Below are 24,958 nucleotides of genomic sequence, written 5' to 3'. Positions count from 1 at the left end.
AATTCCACAAATGAGTAGAATGAACTTTATCAAGCACTATTTATAATGATTCCCTTTTAAAGAGCAAAATGTTTTTTCTGGCTCATGTTTGTGTAACTCCTGGTGGCTGAAAGATCTGTAAAGTCTCCTCCTGTGGCAGGCTCTCTCTCAGTGGGATGTTTTAGCAGTTTGGATGATGTGAACAGACATGTGCTGTTTTCCAAGGCAAGCACCCATTTGTTAGTGAGAGCTGCTCGCTCTCCTCTCCACAGGAGCCCTTCCCCACTGACCTTTTGAACCACCAGAGCAAATCGAATTATGTAGCTCTACAAAATGGAAACCGGCATTTGGGCTGTGTGAGGGAAGTGTTCCAGCTTCAGTGCAGTTGCCCAGGGAAGCAAAGAGCTCAGCACATTGTCCTGGATGAGCAAAGAGCAAGGACCTGCTAAACAAGTTTTGTCTCTCAAGTTTGTATTATCTTCCTTGTGTCGTCTCTTAGGCAAGACTTCATAGGCAAGATGATAATTTTTTTGCAAGATTTTTCATGTTTGGCTGTGATTGATGTAATCTGTGCAGTACCTGCTCATAGAGTTTCCAGGACTGGTGAGATAGCGGGAACCAGTGCCAGAAATAACAGTTCTAAGTGCATAAAGGCCATATGAACTTTCAGTCTTGTGACAAAGGAATGTACCAGCTCTTGTAAATGGGACACCTGTGCCCCTCCCAGCTTCCCAGGCTCTGAACACACCTCCATGTCCCAGGCAAGGGTTGTGTGCCACCCTGGGAGCCAAGCAGCTCCTCTAGATGCATCAGGCAACACATGGGGGCACAGCCAGCAGCCACAGAGAGGGGAGGGGGCCTTGGAGCAGGCAGGGCATCTCTGGGCTCCCAGGGAGTTCCTCTCCTCCCCTGGCTGTCCAAGCAGCTGGTATGGCTGAGCAGAGGAGGACAGCAGCAGGGGCTGGTACCCAGCCTATGACAGCCATGCTGTGGGGTTTCATATGAGCACACATTCATCCTGATAGGTCAAGTTCAGTGAAAACTGGAGGCAGGGAAATAAAGTTTCCTTTAAAATGCAAATAATTAAAGAAATTGATCAATCTGCTATTGTTGAAACAAACTCTTAAAAATATTACCATGAAACTTAACTTCCCTTTAGTGTGTGTTTCAGACTTATCGTTTCCCTAAAATGGACTTGGAATGATCACACCTTTCCTCAGAAATGCTGCATGACTGGAGTTGTAATTCAAAAGGATCCTGACCAGAGGATTTCCATGGCCAAGCTGAATTTTAAATTGAATTAACAAATACTTCTTAGCTGATCTTTGGTGAATTTCTTTTCCAGTAATGCTGTAGGTCAGATCTTGTTGCATTTCAAGTCTGTGTTCTTCAGAATGACGTTCTCAAGCTTGGGAGGATGGCACTGATTCGAGCAGGCTCATCTAAAATGCCTTCATCTTTCACGGAAAGATGCTTACAAGCTTACACAACAGCAGTGAGTCATTCACATGGGATCATGCCTTTATTCACACAGCAAAAGCAAAACTCTGGGTATTCTCTGTCCCCAGCTTCAGCTCTGCTAATATGCAGGAGACATATGATAGATGTACATTATGCCCTGAAAAAATGAATTTTTAGTGGCTAATGATGCCTCCTTAGTGGACAATCATGCTGTCATTCATAAGTATTAACTTATATTTCATGTTCTTTTTCCCTTTTTAAAGGAGAAAGAAATCTGAATGATATTTCTGCGCTTCAAGGAAAGGAGCAGGACAGGTCAAAGGTGCTAAAAGCTCCTCTCTTATGTTAGAGGAACTACAGCTGTCAGTTTGCTCTGTCCTTAATACTGTGTTAGTTAACCCCATTGAGAATGTTATATAATTTATAGGGTTTAACAAGTGAACATCAGTATTTCTTTTAGACTGAGGACATGATTCAGCAAGTCCCTTTTGCTTTTGCCTGTCAGTAAGAATGCTCTAATCTCACGGAAGTAGCCTGTAATGCATTGCTGAAGGGAGGCACTGGGGCTGGGTCAGACCTGTGAAATTAAGCAGAGTTGATCTCAAGTAAAAGCAGCGGTTTTCACTGCAGCTGGGACCCATATCTTTTGTATCTGGCTTTACAAATTTCAGCTAAATAGTCAAGGTGAGCTGTGTAGGTGGAGCTAGTCCCTGGACAGGACACCAAGCTGGGGATGGAGTAGAATGAGGTGCCTTTCCTGCTCCTTGGACTGTGGAGGGAGCCTAGGCAGTTGTCAGACTGAATCTCTAACATGTGCATGCCTGTACATGGCCACTGAGGTGAATACTACCTAATTCCTGACTCTGGTGATAAGCTTATGTCAGATGTATAATTGGACCATATTGTTCAGGAATACAAGAAGAACAAGGCATATTAAACAAAGGATATATGACAGCACAGTATGTGGGCTTTTTCTTTGTTTTAAAAAAAACAGCTCTTTGCTTTTTTCAACTAATTATCAACACCACAAGATAAATTAGCTTTTAATTTTAAATCATTTAAATATATCTAGAAATAGGACATCATGTTTAAATCAAACAAACAGGCATTTTATAAATCCCCACAGAGCAAGGACATTCAGATTTAATGCTTTTTCAGGGCTCCAACTTTGCACTCAAGTAGTCATCTTTGCATATTAAAAACTCGAAATTATAACATAAATGTGTCCTATGCCAATATCTTTCCCTAATCATCTTCCTGATATTACTCTGGTTTTGTACTGCATGACATTTGGATCTACAGATCTGCTGCATTGACTGTAGACAAAAGAGAAAACACGTGTGCTAAAATTTGATACACAAATCAATAAATCGTATGTCCCTTTAAATATAATGAAAGTAAAAGCTCACATTGATCTATATCAACTCTGATTAGAGCTGCCTGGTATTCTCTTTGGGAAAAAAAAAAAAAAAAAAGCAGAATAGCTGCTGATGAGTGAATTGTAGGCATCAGACATTACATAGCTGGGTTTCACTGCAGTCAGGGAGAGAAAGCAAAACAACCAGGGAGCCCCAGACTTTACCAGGTTCTATAAAATGGCATCTGTTTGAAAGTGGGGGTCTGCAATGTATTTTTTACAGCTCAAGTTCCTTAAAATTTTCATCAGTAAGGAAAAGATTAAAAAAGGAAACCTAGAAGAGAAGCCCATCTCTGAGCTGAAGAAATACTGGCGTACGTTGCCCATTGATTTAAGGTTTTGATTTTAGGGAAACTTGCCAAGTGCACAATATCATGCTGCCAGAACATTCAGAGCAGAAGTAAAACTCTTCCCAAGATGCATCTATCTTCACTTCCCCATGACACACAATTTTAAAAATGAGGTATCTAAGTGCTTTGTACACTTCCGTGCTCTAATTTGCTGTAAAGTGCTGCTGTTTCTGCCCATTTTCCTGTACCTGCCCTCTGCAGCCTTCCTTCAGCCCTCCCTGTGCTGGACAGTCCTGGTAGGTAAGGCAGCCTCTGCCAGCTCAAAAGCTTGTCAGCTGCCAAGAGATCAAGAAAGGCAAAAAGTCAAAAATCCTCTGGCTTCCTTCACAGCTTGTTAATTCATACTTCATTTTTATTTTCTGGCTTTGGCTTGAGCAGGTTACATATCCAGATTGTTTGGGTTGGGAATACCTCATCATCAAAACTCACTATTGATACAGTGTTGCTTTGCCCTTGACTGTAGGTTTGTTTGATTGCCATCCCACATTTTGTATCATGCTTTTTCCAAAGTGATGTTGCCAAGAAGACTGGAACAGAGAGGAGCCAGTCTTCAGACTTGTAGGGCATGTAACACACTCCCCTCTATGTGAGGAGGGTCTCTGGAGCTGGGGATGCAGGGCAAAGTGCCAGCCCTCTCTGGGGGCTCAGAGTGCCTGCTTACCTGGGAAATTCTCCAGCTTCTGTATCCCAAAAAATCTGCAAATGCCTCAAGCATGTCCTCCTCAACCTGGCTATCTCGTACTTACGATGAGGATAGGGAATGCTGTCAAAGAATAAACAAAAGCCTGGTGAGAAAAATAGGGAAGACAGTGGTTGAGCAGCACTTATTTCTCTCTTCATTTGCTCTCTTTTGTAAAGTAACAACCCTTTCCTATGGAAGTGAGTGCTGCTTGGACCTGATAAGTGAGCTGAGGTAGCAATGAACAGCCCTACATGCAGTTACACAGATTCCTGGTGCATCCCATCAAGTAATTTACCATCACTACTTCTTGTGACTACTACTAGCATTCTTCAGAAATTGAAGACTGCCTCTTCCCACAGACCAAACTTCTCCAAATCACAGAAACACAGAATATTTTGGGTTGGAAGGGATCCACAAGGATCATCAAGTCCAACTCTAAAGTGAATGGCCTATACAGGGTCTGAACCCACAGTTCAGTCAAGATGACTGAACTCACAAGATGAGACGTGGGTAGAAAGCAGGTGAGTAGCTGAGCAGAGCTGGCTGCAAGTTTAGAACAACCTTTCCTTTGGAAGAAAGCTACCAGAGCCAAGTGTGTCTCTTGAGCGTGCTACACAACCCTGAGGAGGATGAAGCATTGCTTTCCTCCATCTCACCCCTTCCCTTGCTGTGAATTTAGAGAAGCAACAAATTTCTGTCACATGTAGTACCCTCACTGCTAGGGTTGTGCTAAGGGCCTTAGACTTTCTCCCAGCCCTGGTGTCTCACACAAATTCTTACTGTGTTAGTCATTAGGCAATACCATGGCTCAGTGCAAAGTGCTGTGCTGGGTTAACTGTGGTGCCACCAGTGCATCTTGCTCTTGTTGATTTCTGTGGAAGCTCTGATTTCATGTTGCCTGTTGTCAAAGGATATCAGGTAATCCTTTACACCCAACTTTTTCACAAGTTAAATCAGTGCATTTTTTCAAACAGGAGCAAAAGTCTCATTTCCTTGGCATGCCCCAGCAAAACTGCTTTCCTGACAGGATGCAATTGAAAACATTTGTAAGGATGGAAATGTTCACTGGTATATTTTATTGGCTTATTTGGAGCTTGAAATGGAGGAGCATGCAGAAAAGTAGGACACCAGTGGCTCATGCTCCTGCCTGACATCGATACAGAAAAACACTTTGGGATTTACTTTAGGAATGGACAATGTGAGTAGGTCTCTTCTCTGTCCATGAGAGTACAGCTGAGGAATTCTGTACACTTCATTCTCTCCATCTTCAGATTTTACTCTTAATCCTCTAAAAAATGTGGGGAAATTGATTAATAAAAGCTGCATTTTGGAAACACTACATCTTCTCTTCCTTATCAGAGATAATTTTTTCTTACCATATGTTCAAATGTGCTAGAAAATCCATGCTTTTGTATTGTCACTCAGTGTTTGTGTTTATTATTGAATTCTTTTTTACACTGATTAAGAAGTACTGGCTGCCCACAAAAGATTAAGAATCCATGTAGGTGGTTTATCTAAGCTCAGATCTTGTATACAATTAAAATCCTTCTGCAATTTTCTCTATGCTTTGAAATTCACATGATTAAGAGAAAAGCCCCTTAAGCAGATGGCAGCCAGTTAGATATTTTATTGTATATAAATTGTAAGTACATGCTTACAGACAGATATGCATAATGTGATAGTGTATTTTGCTTTAGCAGAGTCATGTGTGGATTGAGAAAAGTCTTCATTTCCAAACTAGCAGAAAGTTGCACAGGACCTCTCCCTGTGCTGTATATAAGATCCGTATTGTGGCCTTGTTCTTGAAAAATCACAGATCCCCACTGTTTGTTTAAACTCATTACAGAGGCTGTGCTTCATGTCTCATAGCCTTCAGAGCAGCTCACTGGAGTTAAGGGGTGGAATGCTACTGAAATTCAATAGGAACTGGGCATCTAGATCCTTCAGACCCCTTGGAAATTGCTGTCCAAATGTAGAGGAATAAACAGCTGCAAAACAGATTATAACTTTACTTGGAACAACATCTGAATGTGAAGTATTCTGAAGGCCCTTCCTGTCCCGACTCTCCCCTGTCATTCAGTGCTAAACTCATCCTCAGCTCTGTGGACCATAAAAACCATCATGTTTTAATGTATAGAAGAGCCCTTTTTTTTGGCCCAGGATTGAAGCTAACTTCTCTGGGGCTTTGAATCAGTTTTTGTTTTCAAAAAAATCCTATATTTTAATGTAGACAGCAGGCTGGAAATGCCAGCTGTCTCAACCTATTCAGCAGTATAAAACTTCAGAATAAGTCCCAAGACAGAATGGTTACTGGCCAGAGAGTAGAACAGGTATTTAAAGATATTTAATAGGTGCATTTAACAAATAGCTCTGTGGTTTATCACTTAACTCTACAGTTTATCACAGGAATATCACTTCCAGGCATTCCTGGCTGTGTATATAATATTCATGCTAGCCCTGGCTTGTATTTTTTTTTTTTTTCTGCTTGAATATAATGTTTCATGGGAACAGCAAAACCTGTAGAAGTCAGAGATCAAAGCTGAATGTTATTTCCAAAATACCAGTGATACACAGAATGCTGTCATGGAAACCTTCCTTACAGACCCTTAGCTGTATAATGGGCCATCATCCCACGCTGTGCTGGGGAACTATTCATCTGTCAGCACACCAGAATATGTGGTCTGTAAACTGTAGTCACAATAAAAATACAGATAGCATCTCATGATGCTGCTTTTCATGGACAATCAGCAGAGCCTGCTCCTCATGCCTGGATATCTGTCTGTACATTGCAAAGATGTGGGATCAGATGGGCTTTGTTTCCTTAAGAAAAGTGGAATTTATTCTTTCCTCTGAAACCTAATATTAAAAGAAGATATGAAGTTTTCCAATTACATAACAAAAAAGATTATATTGTGCCAGCCAGACTCATTTCCAAGCCACATATCTCAGAGAAAATCCAAATTCTTGAATGAGAGACTACAAAGCTCTGCAGATAGATAAGCTCTGAGAATGCAGGCATCAACTTCCTCTGGGTTGGGATATTTAGGTGAGAGAGACAATGCATTCAGTATGGTTTTAGTTGTGTCTTCAGTTTCCAGGTGGATTAAAAAGACTGAATCCAGACATTTGGCACTTATTATAGGGAGGAAAGAGGTAAATCATTGATCTTTTCTTGGTTTCGATTTAGATTGTTTCCAGTAGCTGATTCCTACAACATGTAAGTGAAATTATTTCTTTTTTTTTGCCTTTCAATGCCTGTGGTTCAGTGCCTAAAGAGCATTGATGAATATTTAAACAGCTTGCACTAATTATACTGCATGTTAAACACAACCCTCAAATCCCTCAAAATTTATATGATGGAAATATAGTCTTTGTTATCAAACATGATCAAAGAAAAATAGAAATACATATGCTTCTCTATGCCCATATAGGCACTGGAATTAATCTCTGTCCTTTACAGGAGCTGCATCTTCTCAAACAGTCTCAGGCAATGCTGCAAGTTATTGTAACCTAAAATTTTGTTGAGATTGTCCATTATTGTAGGTCTGTGTCAAAATAAAAAGTGAAGATTATGTCAAATATTGGCTTTCTCATGCAGCATGTTCACAATCAAGTGTTAGGAATTTAGTCCTATAAAGTATCCAGTTTGGTGTGGGACTTTCCGAGGTCTCACTGCACAGTAAATAAGGGCTGCACAAAAACAATGACCATACAAGGTCCTAGCACAAATTAGTGTTCTGTGAGCTGGGCTCCAGGGAATAATCAGCTAAGAGTAGGAGATAATGGTCTAGGGAAATCTCTTAGCAGTTAATGGTACTTATAACACTGTGGTATCAGCTAAGCTCTGTGGCCTTTTATAGAAATTGTCACACAGGAGGGACAAGGAAGGAGGCGTCATCTCTGGACTAGTGGGGAGCACAGCAAAACCTGCTTTTCACTTTCTTTTTTCTTTTACTTTCTGACATTGCATTTGTGACTGTGCCTCTTTCTCAGTCTAGGAAATCTGGTTTCAGGTGGATGAATACTACCAAGATTTGTGCTAAAGGTGTGAGGTGATAAGTTTCCCTTGTGTTTCTATACAAATTGAACTAAGTGAATCTTGAGAAGAATAAAACTCCTAGTGTGCTTTCAGGCTGAGCAGGCATAGCTGTTCCGTTCTTACTTCATGCTGTTGTACTTACTCCTAAGCACAAACCATTTTTGATTACTCAGCTTGGAAGATCTCACTAAGCTGACTGACCACTGACCCATATTATCAGCTTCTGATTTACTCATGTTATGATAATTCCAAGAAAATGAGATTTAAAAAAAAAAAAATTAAGTAATTTGTATGAGTTTCCCCTGATTTTGGAGGCTTTCCTCATTGTATCAGAGAAAACAGTTGTTCTACCTGACTTAAAGCTGTTCATGGGATGTATTGGGAAAAAATGTCTCTTTCTCAGATCACAAACAAGAGTTTCTGACTTTCTAGCCAATATTTAAACTACTCAGAAGTTTCAGTAACTTTTGGAAGAGGTCTTCTGCCTTCTGCTTGCATTTCCTCTTTTAATAGGAAACTTTGTTCCTGCATCTGAAAGTGAAGAAAAGCACACTTCATTTAGCCTGCAATTGTTTAGAACTCAGAGGTGTGGGTTGATTAGCAAACACTCTACAATAGCTCTTATAGTGGAGAGCTTTAAATAAATGGGTTTTAAACTATTCTTACAGTTTCTAGTGCTCTTTATACAGTCCAAACATGCTGTGTACACTATTCTTTGACTCTGCTGTGTTCCTGGAGGGGAATGAATTAGAATATTCTGAATGCCTTATGTAATGTATTTAGAGAACTTTTTTGTTTGTATCTTTGTTTGAATTTCTTGGACGGAATTAATTAATGGCAAAGTATAAAGGCCAACTTTGAAATCCTAGCTGACTTATACACTAGAGCTCAATTTGTATTCTACATCAAGGAAATGTTTGGATTTGAAAGAAGGACACCATTATCAAAAAGATTTCTGTAGATGCGTCTGTTCATCAGAGTGCCATCACTTTGCCACAGAAGCAGAATTCAAACATTTGTAATTCAAAAGGAAAATAATTTTTTGATCAGGATACATATTTAATTTCTTATTAGGAATTAAATGCAGAGCAGGAAATAGCAACTGAATTGGGATAGGAAAAATAATAAAGATTGCATTTGTTTAAAACAACATTAATTTCAGGTGAAAGGTAGAGAGAATAAAGTCTGTAGCCTGAAGACTTCTACATTCCTGTGGAAATCTGATGGGGTAACAGCTTCTAGGAAAGAGAAAGATTCTTTTTCTTTTCATTTTCATATTTACATTTGTAGCTGTATTTCTTTGTCCAGTTGTACATCACTGCAGTAATACATAAGGATTCGTTTCCTAGTGGGTGTAAGTTTGTCTAGTTTCATTGAAGTCAGTGCAATAAAGATAATTTACATGCATTTCCAAAGAGTTTAATCAGCTGGTCTCTGCAGCGTTAGGGAAGTCAGCAGCAAAATCCTGCTTTTGTCTTTGTGGAAAAGAGGTTATTCATGAAGTGCCATGTTGTGATGCAGACAAGTGAAGCAGCAGCTGAGAGTGTTCCTGTGTGTGCCTCACCCCTCTGCCTGCTGCACTGTGGGACAGGCAAAGGGGAGCAGATGGAGGTCCTGCCTGCACACCTATGCTTTCCTAAATACCACATGCTGCAGACAGGAAACGGCTTTCCTTGGGCAAAGCAGCTCTGCCCAAGTGGTAACACAGAAATGAAAAAACCCCACATCATCTGGGGCTGTAGGAGGTACACCAGCTTCTGTTCAAGCTGCTGGAATTTCCCCCATTCCCTGTAGGAGCAACATGAGCTCCTGCTCTGTATGTGGTGGGGCCCAGGGGGAGGTGGACACCCCATGTTTGTGGCAGACTGGACCAGTGCCTGTCCAGCTGGGGCTGAAGAGGCAGAAAGATCAGCAAGGAAGGCCAGAGGGTTTCAAGTTTGTGCATTAAATTCAGGAAGTGCAGTGGAATTTATTTCCAGCCTAGAGATCTCAAAGCTTGGAGAAGACCAGCCTTGATGGGGTTTCTCTGATCTATTTCTTGTGTTCTCAGGCCTGGAAATTTGTGTGATCACACAAATCCATGCAAAATCAGCATAATGGTCCAGTATCTCATAGAAGTAGCTCATATACAGTGCCTAGCCTGTAGGGTACTAAGACTTCTAGGTAGATGAAAGATCTTGTCTTTATGTTTTACAGAATTATTCTCTCTGTCAAAGAGAAATTGGACAGGAAGGAGTAGAGTATTGATAACACAGTTTATGCTTTTAAATATTTATAGTGTAGGGAAAGGAATGGTTGAGATTTTATTTTCTAGTTTCGAAATAATTTTTCTCCTCACACTAACAACTCACTTTTTTCTTCTCAAACATTATTTTTTGCCTCAGTTATATTTCTCTGTGGCACCTTGGCATGGTCTTGAGGAATGTTAGACACTGGCCAGTTTGAGTCTTTAGAAATAGTGGAGCATTAAAGAAAATGTTGTAGCATCAAGCCCTGAATGAGAATATCACAGTAACATCATGCTGTCCTATTTCTCTGATACCAGCAAATTTCCACATTCCTACAAGAGTCAGGGTATTAGGATAAGGACAGTAGCTGGTGTACAGAAAGCCCAGCCTCTCTGGCCTATTTGACACTGGGCAATCATGGATTTCCTCCAGAGCTGTTGAGAGCACTGTGGACAAGCCTGTGTTTATACTCCTGCAGTACAATGTGAGCAGTGGCACAGAAATGCTGCTGGGCTCCTGCCAAAGGGCCACACAAAGGCAGCCAGATCATCTCCCTGCAATGCAAATGCGATGACAGTGGCAGCAGGGGAAGCCAGGCTGTGCAGCCACCTCCTCCTCTCCCTTGCTCAGCCTCCCCAGCTCTGGTACTGGGAGGTTACCAGGAGTGCTGCCTGCAAAGAGATTTTGGTAGGCACAGTGCCTTCAGAGCTCACAGGTCATGCCCATCTGCCTTTGGGACAGGAACAGTAATATCCCAGATCCTTACTGACCCTTCCCTTCAGGTGTCTTTGGAGTCTGGCAGGTGGCCAGAGTGGGCAGGACCATTCCCTCATGAGGCCCCAACACAAGTTTGAACAAAACCTCTCTTCTCTGAGTCCAAACTAGGGGCTGGCAGGAGCAGGGGGAGGAGCAGCAGCAGGGCAGCGCGGAGCCCTCGGTGACGGGAAGGGCCCAGGAGAAGTTTCCATCTCCAGCTGGAGTGAGTGACGGCAGCTCCCCCAGCCAGGATCCCACGGGCACCCTGAGCACGAGGTACAGCCCTGCTGGGGCACTGCGAGACAGGTGAGCAGCTGAGAAAGGAACAGGCTAAAGAGAGCAGAGAAACTGGGATGGAGGGGCTTGGAAGAACCTGACCCACTGCCTGAAGGGAAAATAAGATTCAATGGGATGCTCATATATGCAGAAGCTAGGGAGTGCTGATCCTATGGGGAGCAGAAGCAGAATTTACTGTACAGCTAAGGGTTTGATGCAATCCTGAGTATGCAGTGACTGAGGGACTTGAGTGGGAATACCCATGTTATGAAGACAACTACGATATGTATTTTTTTTCAGATACATGACTTAAATTTATTTTGTCTGATTCCCACTTATCTCCAGAATTTATCAACATACAATTGTATTTTCTACATTATTGATCTTCTCCCAAGCCATGAAGTCAGAAAGCTCTCTAAAACCAACTTTAAAAATCAGAAATATCTCTTCCTGAAATCAGCAAATAAGGGATTCACTGCATCCCAGTCCATCAGGTTTCCCATCTGTTCAAAAGAATATGGCTGTTTCCATGAAATGCATACTTTTCAATATTTATTTTTGGAAGAGGGGAGAACATGTATGTGATTTGGAAATAAGATGTAAGAGATGGTGCCCTCTTCTGAAGGGATGGTTAGACCTGCTCTTTGGTATTTGTACAAAGCTCAAATATGGTTTGTTTTCTTGGACTTGAATGTCTTTGGATCACGGGTGCTCTAGGATAAAGATTTACTTGTTTGCTTGTTTGTTTGTTGCTTGTTTTCTGAGTGGAAGTTCATATTTTTATTTATATATGTGCAAAATGCTCTGTTCTACAAGGAGGGATGTCAGACACCTATTTTAAGAAATAGGTGCTTTTACTCTGCAGCTGAAGTGGTTTTGCTTAAAGTTCCCTTAGCATTCAAAACCCCACCAGAAACTATAAAACAAATAGTTTTATAGTCTACTTGGCTTTATAAATTTCATAAATATAACCTTCCATTTTCATGTATCTCACATGGGTCAGCATGCTTGGATTTACTGGGTTTTTTCCTTCATTTTAATTCTTATTGGAAAATTAGTTATGTGGAGTATTAAGTCCCAGCTGTCTTTAATTTGATACAAGATTATTTACTGCTTGATTAAGAAACTTAAGAAACATAGACACTTTAAGAAACCAGGGTCTCTGTTCATGGCAGAATACTCTCTATGCAAAATGCAGTATTTCCCCAGTGGTATTTGTCCCAAGACTTGTTTGGTGTTTGGAAGGCAGGCTGAGGACAGCTGGCCAGCACAGCCATGGCTGCAGCCTTATCTTGTCGTTATCAAACACACAAACCACGCAGCAGCATCCACAGGACAGATGTCCACCCAGGGACTGGCTGCAAGCCAGGCCTAACTCAGCAGGTAGGATCTGCTCAAAAAGAGCTTTCTGAGCTGGAGCAGCAGCCATGGAGATGGATCTCAGCCCCCTTTGGGCAAAGAGTGAGTGCACAAATTCCTGCTCTTCTTGGGGCACTGGAACACCACAGGAGAGAGCAGGTATGAGATTCATCCCTCAATTTCAGTGCTGTCCCACCAGTCCAGTGATGGCAGCATGAGGCTGCTCTTCCGCCTCTTGGGTAAATACAGATGAGGCAACAACAAAATACAGCCTTGCTCTTCAACTGGAAGAGGTGACTTTGCAGAGTGCTCAGGTTCCCCACTCCTCTGTCCCTTTTGGAGAAGATCCAGACCCATCCCTGTGAGCTCTTCACTGCTCTGTGATGGGCTGACCCCATGCTGGCAGGAAAAAATTATACTCACCTCTGCCTTAGCCTTTCTTGGCCACCTGCTGCTAAAATCAGCCTGCTGATGTCTCACTTTCCAGAGCAACATTTCAGGATCTTCATTTCCATTTAGAGGGTGCTATTTTATGCTTGGGTTTTGCTGTGAGGCAGTGTTGCTGTTTGATATCTCTCTACAACTATAAATTTCAAGTTTTTAGGCTTGAGAGATAGGGTGGAGAAAGTATCTTCCCTTTTTGTGTGCTTATGCCAATAACTGTGAATGTAAATAGCTGCATTAATGAGGCTTGTTGAAAGTGTTTTATTAGGAAATGTGAAAGTCACTAGCTTTTCAGTAAGAAAGTGTAAATGGCCCTTCTTATATTTGCATGTGAAACTATCAAACTCAATTTCCTATGCATACAAGAGATTTTTGTCCATCATAGAACCCAAAGCACTTTAGTAAGGCATTATGTCATTTTAGTTTGAAGTAGCACTGTCATTTAATACTGTCTTTTTTCCTACACCACCTTACATTCCCAAATCCTTTCATAAAAGACAGTCTATTGCTTATGCCAATGTGAAAATAAATGCATGGGTGATGTTCTGTGGGTAGAATCCTCATTTTGTTGGCTGGTTGGAGAGTGAATAGGCATCATTAAAACTGAATGGAAAATTTTCTCTACCTGTGTAGCCAGTTGATTTTACAAATGATTTGCTTGGACACTTTGTTACATAGTATATATTTTGAATTTTCTACAGCTCTGTTTGTTTTACTTGTATCTATAAATCAAGATTTTTGAGTCTTCACAGACAAAAATTCTTTAAAATCTCAGTGGGTTTGATTCTTCAGAATGATGACGTTTCAGTTGTTGATGTCAAGATAAATTTTTATTATAGAGAAATTTCTTCTAAGGGAATGCGGCTGTGGGATTTACTCAGAATTAATAGTTGTGTAGGGATGACAGAAGAGTAGCAGTGGTGGACAGAGGCAGGGGAAGAAGGGTTTTGAAGAGGTGGAGAAAGGGAGGGGCACACTCCTCACAGAGATAAATGTCATGACAAAATGAAAAAAAACATGACTAGAGGACAGAACCCTAACACCAGGTTTTTTCCCTATTAAAAGAATTTAGTGAATCATTGTTAAGTGTTGTAGAAAATCCACAGGAGGAAACCTCATGGCAAGAAATATCTGTAGAAAAATACCCCAAAAGCGTCTAGTGCCATTTTTATCTATAGTATCATTTTTGCTGTTTAACTGCAATAGTTACAAGTTCATGTGTAACAGAAACAATTTCCTTGGTCCTAAAATAATAATTTTAATGTCCTTCCTATTTCTAACAGAAAATAAAAAAAAAAAGCTGGAAATAACTTAAGTGCCTTTGTGGATGCACAAATACATAATACAGAATCCAAGTCACTTAGTAACAAAAATAGTCACATGCACTGGACAACAGGCCTGTGTATTTTTCCTTAAGGCCTGAATCAGCTGAGAAAAAGTGCCATGTTGAACATTACACTGTTTTTCTCCAGATAATTCAATGTGTGAATTATTACATTATTATTTCACTGCTTCCCTATACACTTCATTTCAAGAAAGCAATTTTATGTCTACAGTATTTAAGCACACATGAAGGCCTGCTGAGATTTGTTAGGATTACACTTAAAATCCTGCCACAGATACAGAGAATACTCAGCTTCTTCCTCCAAAAGGCTAGTCACATCTTCACATATGGGGAGATATTTATTGAGTGCAACGTTAACAGCTACCATATTGCTGTACTCCCACGTTGACACAAATGTTGGCAAAAGCTACTGTGCCAGCTGCCCACTTTACACACTCTAGTGGCACCTTTTCTCCTCCTCGAATCCACAAATTGCCATTATCATCCAATTAATGCTTAAACAGTGATATTTTTGCTGCCTCACATGTTTCTTAGAATATAAAGATGGATAGGCAGGAGTCTGTACACCAGAACAAACCCAGCAGCTAAGACTTGTTTGTTGCCAGAAAATACCCTGGAGTCCTCTGTGGGAATAATATTATAGAGAACCAAGGATTAGTGTAGAGATTGAGGAGATTAAAGCTTAATTAAAATGAGCACTTGTGCACAGAACATAGAGCAGACAGCCATTGTTTTAGTTGTAGTGGAGCAGGTCTCCCTGCAGCTGCCCAGCTCATCCCTCCCATCCTGCCCAAGGGGATGGGTTCCTGCAGTGGCTGCTGGAGGACACATTGTTTAGGGCACTACAGAGACACACCGGGCTCCTCCAGCCATGGGGCTGCTTTGCAACAAGATGAGGTGACTTCCATAATCAGCATTTGTACCTAAACTGCACACAAGGCTTTTGTCCTTCTGTTCATGGACTGTGCTGCTCCAGCCCATGATGGTCTTTTCACTAACAAGACAAAGCATGGGAGCTGCATTTCCCTCCTGAGTGCACAGAACTGGAGGTGAGGATCATTTCTAATAAATTTTCATCTTCAGATGTATTTATTTCAGATCTAAGATAGTCTCTGCCTGCTTGCCTCCAAAATATGCTGCAAGGGTATATTCAAAACTTAAATTTGTGTCCCTTTTTACTCCTAAGGATGTTGACACAATTTTCTAATGGAGTTATATTTCTCACATTTAAAAACCAAATAAATCAACCTAATTTAGAGCATATAATTTCTGTGATTGCATAGTAATTTTTCCCTGTTCCTAAGGGATTTTGTATTCCTCAGACTTGTGATGAATAGGAAACATATAAAGATCATACTGTAGTTTACTAATCATCAAAATGTGAGGAAAAAAGCTTCAGCTCTTTATGTGCATTCTTTCAGAATTTAATGATCATTTCAAATACTTTGAAATAGAAACACAGAATACAAAAATATATCTAAATCGTGTATCAGCATCTTTCTAAAATGCCACCAGTACCATTCTTATGTGGAGTTTGGGTATAGTGTCTAAAGGAGTTCTTCAGGAGTGTCACTCTTTGAATGCTTTCAGAACTCCTGATGTTGTAATCTACTGTTATCCAGTATTTTATTACTCTCAGTAGGACATTTACTGGAGAGATGAAACCTGAGCAGGGCACAATTAATCCTTTCAGCAGCTCCTATTGGGTACTCATGGCTATGTGGAACTATTTACTTTTGAGTGGAGCCCTGGAGGATCTCTGTATTGTCAACATTCCCTTCTGACCTAATCTGTGTTTTGGTGTCATGTTATTATAGGGACATATTTGTTAGCTTAGAAGAAATGTATAGAAACAGATATCAACATGTACATCTCTTAAAGCAGAAGGGCTTCTGCTGCTCAGACTCTCTCATAACTTCATTCCTTGAGTTTATTCTGGGTTTGCTGCACTAAAAGCATTCATCCAGATAATCACCAAATTATTTGTTTATAGCTTCAGGGCATATTGTTTTTTAATTACTTGAGGTGGTGTCATAACAGGTATAAAGTAGTATTGGTTGTTGTTATTATTAGTATCATCATTATTGTTGAAATACAGTGCCATCAAATTCCAGATCTATTTATAGAATGTTTTCCTGTGAGAATCCTTTTTTTACTTATCCACCAAGTGTATTTGAGCTGAATCTCTCTGTTTCATCTCATGTGTTGGAGTCAGTGAACTTCCTTTGTGCTGTCACTCTGGGAAGAAAGAACATAATCTCTGTCTTAGGTGACTTCATAGGAGATTCATCTTTACGGTTTTCCTTACCCTCTATTACTTGGAAAATATTTAGGTGTTATATATAAATAAAGAATAATTATATTGTGTATGCTATGTCATTAGATGAATGAATTTAAAAGACAACTTGGCAAAAGAGGTTTGAGAGGAGAAGTAGAACTATGACCTCAGTGCAAAAGGAAAAGCAAAAACTTGGCAGAACCAGAGAAAAAAAATCTTCCTTCAGAATTTTAGTAAGCACTATTAGTAAATTTTAAAGTAATAGTGTATGCTGGGGTATGTGCATAGGAGCACTGAGAAAGCTCAGCTATCTGGTGACCACCAAATGACACTGCTCTGCAGCCACTGCCTCCAACACAAACAGCCCAGCTCCATCTGGGGAGCCCTCCTGGAGCAATCAGTCACATACAGAACACAGCAGTTATAAATAAGGTCTGCACTTGATATACATTCAGTGGTTTTTGCAACTAAGCTGTATTTGTGTCCAAAACAAATATTTGGATGACTTAATGTCTCCCTCCTGGGAGTGGAGGAAAAAAGAGTGCACATTGTCAGCACAGGTCAAGAAATAAGTGAAACTCAGAGTTGTATGCCTGGATGCATTTTGTCTTCTGAATCAAAGCATTGCCACCCTGCACAACCTTCTGAGAGCTGTTGGTGCCTTAGGCTTAAGTACCTAATGTCACAATGAATGAAGAGAGCCAGACAGCCAACTTACTGCTTAGCATGGAAAACAACACAGCAACTGGAAGGAGGAGCAGCACTGGAAGAACCTTATGAAAATTGCAGAAATAGTTTATAGAAAATTGTTAATAGGAAAGATAGATTTGAGAAAAAAGTTAGCTTCTTGAAATTCCCCTGGCTCTGTGTTTCTGTGTGATGAGAGCAAAATAGTTTTTAAACATATTGGGGTTTAGCTTTGGTTTTGTTTGTGCTATCATTGTCTGCCTCACAAAGAACACTTCTTTTAGAAATTGCAGATAAGCATGTTACACTATGATTTAGTTACCAGCTCTCCAGAACTACCTTGAGGAGTCTGTCTAAAGAATGATGAACTTGGATGCCAGTGTAGCACCTGTGAGAGACATGAGCAGGTTCTCTTGGTGGGCACAGCCCAGCAAAGCAGACTTGCAGCCCTGGTGTGTGCAGTGACAGCACAGAGCAGCAGGGACAGAGCCCAGTGGGGCCCGTGCCATCAGCCACCGTGCTCACAGGGCTGCTCTCATTTACTGCTCTCATTCAATAACAAGCACAGGAAACTCTCAGTTTTTAAACTGACTGGATCTAGAGATTATCAGTGGGTCATTACTCCTTTTCCACCATGAAACAAAAATATGCAATAAATTTTCCCCTAGTCTGGAGTTTTTTTCTTCCTTACTCTCTCTCTTTTTGGACATTTTCTCTACCAGAGCCATTCTGCAGGGTATGCAGAGAAGATGGCTGCATCTATGGTATTAGGATTTTTTATGTCTGTGGTTTTTTATTGTGAAGTCAATGTTAGGATCTTTAACAATTTTTTCCTAGAGTTCAGTCTTCATCTTACTGCCAAGAAAATGTACCTCAACCAAGATTTTGCATTTTAAGGAAAAAACAGAAACAGAAAAGCAAAATGAAAAGTTTTTGATAAAATATGCATGCTTAGGCTGTGTTTTCCATTTGAGAGACTGATCAGGTCCAGCAGGGAAAACATTTTAATATTAAACAATTTCAGAATTACCACTTTTAGAATAGGACAAAACCCTCTGTGGATAAGGCCTTTTGTTTATATCTAGTGCATCAATGGGGAAGAGATGAAATTTCATTAGTTGCCTCTGTCTTTTAGGAATCCACTCTTAACCAATGCATTATTCCAAATCCTTCACTGAATAATTTGCATAATGATTGCACTGGCTATGAGTCTCATCACCAGCATATTTGTTCATTAGAATGCATATGAAGGACAAACAGAGCTAAACTGAATTCATTTAAAAGTTTGAGCAAATGCTGGTGGAGGGTTTTTCCAGTATTTCCTCAGCTCTCTTAAGAACTCATACAACTCTCATCTAAAAGCAATGAAAAACTTCCATCTCCTGAGTTCTGTAAATCTGTGAGCCCTCTATCCCTCATGCTCAGAGGACAGGGCAGACCTTCTCCTGTTCGTGACCTTTTTTCCGTAGACATGAAATTTCTCACATTATGCAAACAGCCCCCACCCGTGAACATTGTTCATCTCTTTGGCATTTTCAGGTCCTGCATGTGTTGGCCCTTTGCCCTTGTATCTGAGCGCAGTGTTCTAAAGCTTGCAGTATGCCACATGATACAGCAAAGAAAGATAAAGGAAGGAACAGAGCAGACAGTAATCAATAGGAATGAAAAGGACAAAAGAGCCTCTCAGCATTTTCCACCCATTCTGCTACTTTCACTTTTTTTCCATTCTCTTTATCTTGTTTTGGTTTTTTACGTTCCTCACTCTCTTCCACCAAGATTTTAAACAATTTAAGCCAGTCCCTCTGTCTTTACTACAAGCATAAGTTATGAGGAATGAGCAAAAGGAGCTACAAGCAACACACAGCAGGAGTTGCTAATGCTGCACATGAAGAGACTGAATGGAATATCATGGCTTGAAATCATAAATCAGCATGCAAAAAGTCTCAAAATGTGTGTTTCACCATGAGGTAGCTGGTTAGGAAGTGCAACATGGTTTTCTCCAACCTAAACCTAGGAACAATCCATTCACAATCTCTAAGCTCCAGTTTTGAAACTTTTTCGTTCAGTTTTGTTGATTTTTACTTAGATTAAAATTGACTTGCTTAGTTACCTCACATATTATTCACTGAACATCTGATTAGTAAGTACCACATAGTGGCCTAACACACAAGGTTCTATGGTGATGTGCAACTCTTATTTAAGTTTCTTGTATATATAAGAGGGTGAACTTTATTTCTGTTGGCTTTTTATTAGCTTGGAATAGTCAGAAAATACTTTCAAGATGTTGAGCTCCAGATCCACTGCTGTTTTGATGTTCAAATTCTGCACTTCACGTGTTTTCTTTCTCAGTCCTTACGTAAGAAGATTACACAAGAGAAGACTGTAATCTCCAAAATCATTCACCATATTAAACAGCAGCTACCACCAGTGGATCTTTATCAGCAGCCTGGAGCAGAAAGGAGACACGTGGCTGTACATATGGAAACTGGTCATTTACAGTACTCATCAATGTGTGCTGCCAGTCGTGGGCAGATGTCATCAACAGTCATTACTCAGCTCTGAAAATAGAACCAAACTTGACCTGGACAGGTCCTCAAACAATTGATAAACTGCCTCTGAACAATGGAAATATGTGGAGTCCACTCTTTCCAGCAGCCTCTTGCTGCTCAGTCATCCTGCAGACCCAGTGCTGTGGCAGGGTGGGGAGGGGACACTCAGTCAGGATGTGCACGGCAAGAAGATGTCTCTTGACTCCTCAGATTTAGAGTTTCTCTATAGACAAGGAGAGGAGTATCACTACCATGTCCTGGCTGGTGTCTGGAAATGACAAGTTTTATTTGCCCATTGCAGTTTTTCCTTTTTTTTCTTTTCCCTGAGAACCACTGGTAAGCTTAGTGAGTAGGAGAAAGCACTTTGGGAAAAAAAAAGGGCAAAGTGATTTTAAGAGTGGGATCTTAACATTTAAGAGTGCAGAGCCAAGAGCCAGACTTGATGATCCTTGTGAGTCCCTGCCAGCTCAGCATTTTCTGTGACTCTGTGAGAGCACCTCTGCCCTGTGTTTACATCTTTGTCTGTCCAGGCACTGTGCTATGCCCTAGGAAGGGAAGGAACAGCATCAGGATGCAGAGGGGTTCCTGTGCCTCCACCTTGCTCACTTTCCCAGACTGTGTGAACTCTGCATGGAGAGCTGGTGCCATGGCCCTGACAGCACTCCCTCAATTCCTGTGTTGTGTGGAAAGGGACAAGCAGCCATGGTCTCACATTCACACACTTTCCTAAACCTGGCTTCCTCTGCTTAGCTCCCACGACAGGATAAAGAGTATGGGGGAGTTCCTTCCCCCTCCCTTCCCTGCCCTCAGCCAAGGCTTGAGAGGAACACTGGCTTCTGGTTTCCTTGGAGCAGGGCTGGCGAGCACAGGCTGTTACAGAGCACACACACAGTCCTTGGCAGCACCAGTGGTCAGCTGCCCCCGTGCTCCTGTTTGCTTGCTGGCATGTGGCAGAGGGCATGAGAGAGAGGAAAGCAGTGCTGCACTTCTGAGATGAGCTCTAGCAAGTGCTGTGTGCCTGCAGCTCCAGCCAGCCTGCCAGGGCTTGTCTGCTTGTTAGTTAGCAGGTAGAACATTACAAGTGACTTGCACTTAGCTGCTCCCCTGTGCCAGCCCCTCTGATCTCCAGCAGGACTGGAGACATGATTGAAGGCACCAAGAAATGTGTTACTTAGCCTTTGTGGAAGTGCACAGCCAGTGTTTGTGCATTATCTTTGAAACACAAAAGTGCTTTGTAAAGGCTACCAATACTGCTACATGTAATGACAGCAAAAATAATTTTTAACGTGTCTCTGGCAGAATGAAAATCTGATTGTCAGAAATAGCCACCAGCCCTCCCCCAATAAAGCAGGAGGAGCATCTCTTTGCTCCTCCTTTAGTCTCTAGAAGGGTGTGTGCATAGGGGCTTTTATGTTTGTCTATGTCCCAAAACAAAGAGGACACCACAGCAATAATCTTTTGGTGACAGAAATGACTGAATCAAACTTTTTTATGCGCTATACAGCAGAACATGTTATGCTGTATCTGTGCAGGCAGTGATCTCTTTATTTAGCAGAAGTTGCAGCAACAAATTTTTCTGACTATGGGTTTTGTTTTTATCCTTTTCCAAGCATTTTTCCTTTTGATTGTTCTTGAAGTTGTGATATGAGATCAGGAAAGCTTAAGAGCTTAAGTGACTTCTTAGAGTGCCATCATTTCAAGATGAATAAGCATTCATGAAGACAGCCTGTGGGAAGTGAATTGATGTAATATTTGAATGCCCTGACTTTATAATTCATACAAAACTCTCTCTGCAGGAGTGTGCCCAGTGCTGAAAACTTTGCCTTAGGGTTCAGCTGGATCAAGCAGTAATAAGACTCCATCAGTAGTTGAGGGGGAGGAAGAGGGGAAAACAACTTTAAAGCAGTGAAAGAAGATACCCATGATCATTGTTGTAGCAAAGCTTTTGCTCCCACAGTCTGTGGAAGCACCACATAATAGGCTGGAGAACTGACCCTGCTCTCACTGCCTGCCTTGCAGCTGCATGTGGTATTGCAACCTTGGTCTGGGAACAGCTGGCTCAGGCAAAGGCAGCTAGCTGCCCTGCTCAGCTGGGTTTTGAGATGAGCTGTTTTCTGTTGAGGTCAGTGGCAGTTTGACAGTATAAGGAGTTCAGACCACCATCCCTCGAGAGGATGGAGAAATCCAAAATGAGAAAATAGGGATAAGACTTGTTCTCTCTAAAACTGGTTGCATGATCTATTTCAGCCTGAAAAGTGCTTTTGCTAGCAAGATACAGGAAGGAGATTTTACTCCAGGATGAATTCACCATTTGCATAACATTTCCATTTAGACAGTGCTGTCAGGCAGTCATTTTAATGAGTGCTCAAACCCCCAAAGTGACTGTAGTCTAAGCCCACTGCTTGTTCCCGTGTCTTTATTGACACTCCTCTTAACTCCCTGTATTTGCCTCCTGCAGCCAAAGAGCCACATTTGGAATGAGCATTTTGTCCAGACTGACTGTGAGTTCATAATGCTTCCTGACAGCAACTGTTTCCAAAAGGGCTGCATGGCACCATTTCAGCTGCAGAAACTCTGCACCAAAACAGAACCAAGACCCAGAGAGCTTGTGTCTCCCCACCTTGTCCATCATGATCACTGCACTCTTTTTAATCATTTTCTACAAGTGTTAATTATAAAGGCAATTTTGAACTCTCTGGTGAGAGCAGGCGGGGGGACCAACCTCTGCTTTGACATCTGGGCTTCCCAATTTTTATCTTATTTGTCACTGAGCATCCCTCATTCCCTCATGCCTCCTAAGCATGGGAGGAGGCCCTGAAGACATTAAGGAGTGCTTTTCTGTCTTTTGTCTCTGAATTATTTGCTGCCACATTTTTGTCAGACATCACTGCTCCTGTGTTAGGACTAGAAAGGTATGTTTGCAATTCAGGTGGAGGCCAGTCATGTGCATTTTCAGGGTTGTGATACCTCTGTAATTAACTCCTGAGGGCATAAGGCTTAGTGGTCAGTTTATAGATAGCCTATGGATCTGATAGCTGCTAATCTCATTAATCCTTGAATTTAGCTTAATTTATACCTCATTTGTTTCCCCTAGTTTATAGTAATATATTACTCAACTTCAAGAAAGAACAATAAAAAAGTGGTAATGATTTTTTTCTCAGGCCTCAAACTGTCTGCAGAGAGTGGAGGATTTGGCACTCATTTCTATTGCACTATTAAACAAATGAAAACAGTCATTGGTTAGTGATAAAATATTTCCATTTTCAATCTCTCCTTAGGCTGACTCTGTGTAATATCTTTCTTTTCTGAATACTTTTGCTTCATAAATTTTATGAATGCAAACACATATGTAGTAATACATTTCTAGAGATTTTAATATACGTGAACATTTGGCTCTCCTCCAAAAACCCATACAGGGCTCAGTACTGCCTTAATACCAGGTCTACTTCATTCCTGGCAGGAGCAGTTTGGTGGTACACAGAAATTAAGGGGGAAGGCTGTCTTTAGATTTGGTGAACTGTAGCTGTGTCACTGTAGGGGTGTGTATAATTAAGCTGGTGCAACCTCTACATTAATTTGATGGAGCTACAGCATTAAAATAGCTTTAAAAATATAATGACTGTTTAAAAAATGCAAGAAATTAAATTGCAGTAGTCTAGTTTTTGCCCACACAAAATAGTAGGGCTAATCTAGATTGGTATTTAAGGTACAAAACTGTAAAGCTCCACCTCATACCCTTACTTCTGTTGCTGTGCTCGATATGGTATTAGAAAACTTTACTGTCACTTATGTGTACAAATTAATACTTCCACAGCATGACAGGCAATGTGTTATAAGATTGATAAAATCCACACAGACAACTTTCTTGCCAACTGGCAGCTACTGTAAGTAGCTTGCTAAAGACCAGAGACCAGAAAATTTTTGTAGTGGGTTGACCCAGGCTGGGTACCAGGTGCCCACCAAAGCTGCTCTGTCACTGCCCTTCTCAGCTGGGTAAGGGAGAGAAAATGTAATGAAAGGCTTGTGTGTCAAAATCAGGGCAGGGAGAGATCACTCAGCAATTACTGTCATGGGCAAAATGCACTCAGCTAGGGAAAATTTGTTTAATATATTACCAATCAAACCAGAGTAGGATAATGGGAAATAAAAACTAAATCTTAAAACACCTTCCCTCCCTCCTCTCCTTTCTTCCCCATCTTCCCTCCTGATCTTCTCTATTTCCTTCTCAACCTGTGACACAGGGGAATGGGAATTCTGGATTTGGTTGGTTTATCACACATTTTCTCTGGTGCCCCTTCCTTCTCAAGGGAGAGCTGCTCTCTCTCTTCCCTTGCTCCAGCATGGGGTCTGTCCCATGGAAGGCAGTTCCTCTAGAACTTATCCAACATGAGTCCTTCCCACAGGCTGCAGGGGAATCTCAGCTCCAGAGCTTGGAGCACCTCCTCCCCCTCCTTTTCCACTGACCTTGGTGTCTGCTGCATTGTTTCTCTCACATATTCCTCCCTTCTGATTGCTCGTGCACAGTCTTTTCCCTCTTCTTACATCTGTTATCCCAGAGGTGCTGCCACCAACGTGGGTGGGTCCACCTTGGAGCTGGCTGGGTTGGGCTCCATCAGACCTGGGGGAAAATTCAGCAACTTCTCCCTGTAGCAACCAAAACTTTGCCATGCAAAGCAAGTAAAATTAAATTTCATTAATTAAAATCAACTGCTTCAACACAGAAAGCAACTTATTTTGCTACTTTTTACCTCATTTTCCCTCCTCATCCCAGAAATAACCAGGTGGATGTCATGTGATCAACCCAAAAATGTACAGTCAATGGCTAAATTGAATTTATGTGGAGATGCATTAATCAGAAGCTGGCTCTCAGACAGGTGGGAGTAGGGGAGGTTAGACTGAAAATGGATAAAATAAGAACAGAGAGAATCAAGAAGAAAAATACTGGTATGTGAAAGAAAAATTAGATAAATAACCCTAGCAAATTTGATTTTAAAAACCAATGCAAGATATTGGGTTAGCAGTTAACTTATTTCTATGGAAGAAATAGAGGAAATCAGAGGAAAAGAATTTCCAAATGATGAGCATTTGATGTGGGTTCAGCAGGTCTC

The 24,958-nt window shown here is 41.1% G+C and overlaps 1 protein-coding gene across 1 annotated transcript in view; it reads left to right on the top strand.

Annotated features, from left to right (window-relative positions):
• The first annotated feature begins 11,099 nt into the window (after nucleotides 1-11,099).
• The window catches only part of PHYHIPL (phytanoyl-CoA 2-hydroxylase interacting protein like), a 54,891-nt gene continuing 41,032 nt past the window's right edge, over nucleotides 11,100-24,958 (top strand). Inside the window, exon 1 of the mRNA XM_058810565.1 lies at nucleotides 11,100-11,218. The gene's annotated coding sequence lies outside the window, so the exon portion shown is untranslated. The remainder of the gene's footprint in view (nucleotides 11,219-24,958) is intronic.

Source organism: Ammospiza caudacuta, chromosome 9, assembly GCF_027887145.1.
Source record: "Ammospiza caudacuta isolate bAmmCau1 chromosome 9, bAmmCau1.pri, whole genome shotgun sequence".
Lineage (NCBI taxonomy): Eukaryota > Metazoa > Chordata > Aves > Passeriformes > Passerellidae > Ammospiza > Ammospiza caudacuta.
The sequence above is the reverse complement of the archived record's forward strand: the minus strand, read 5'-3'. Positions and strand labels throughout refer to the sequence as shown.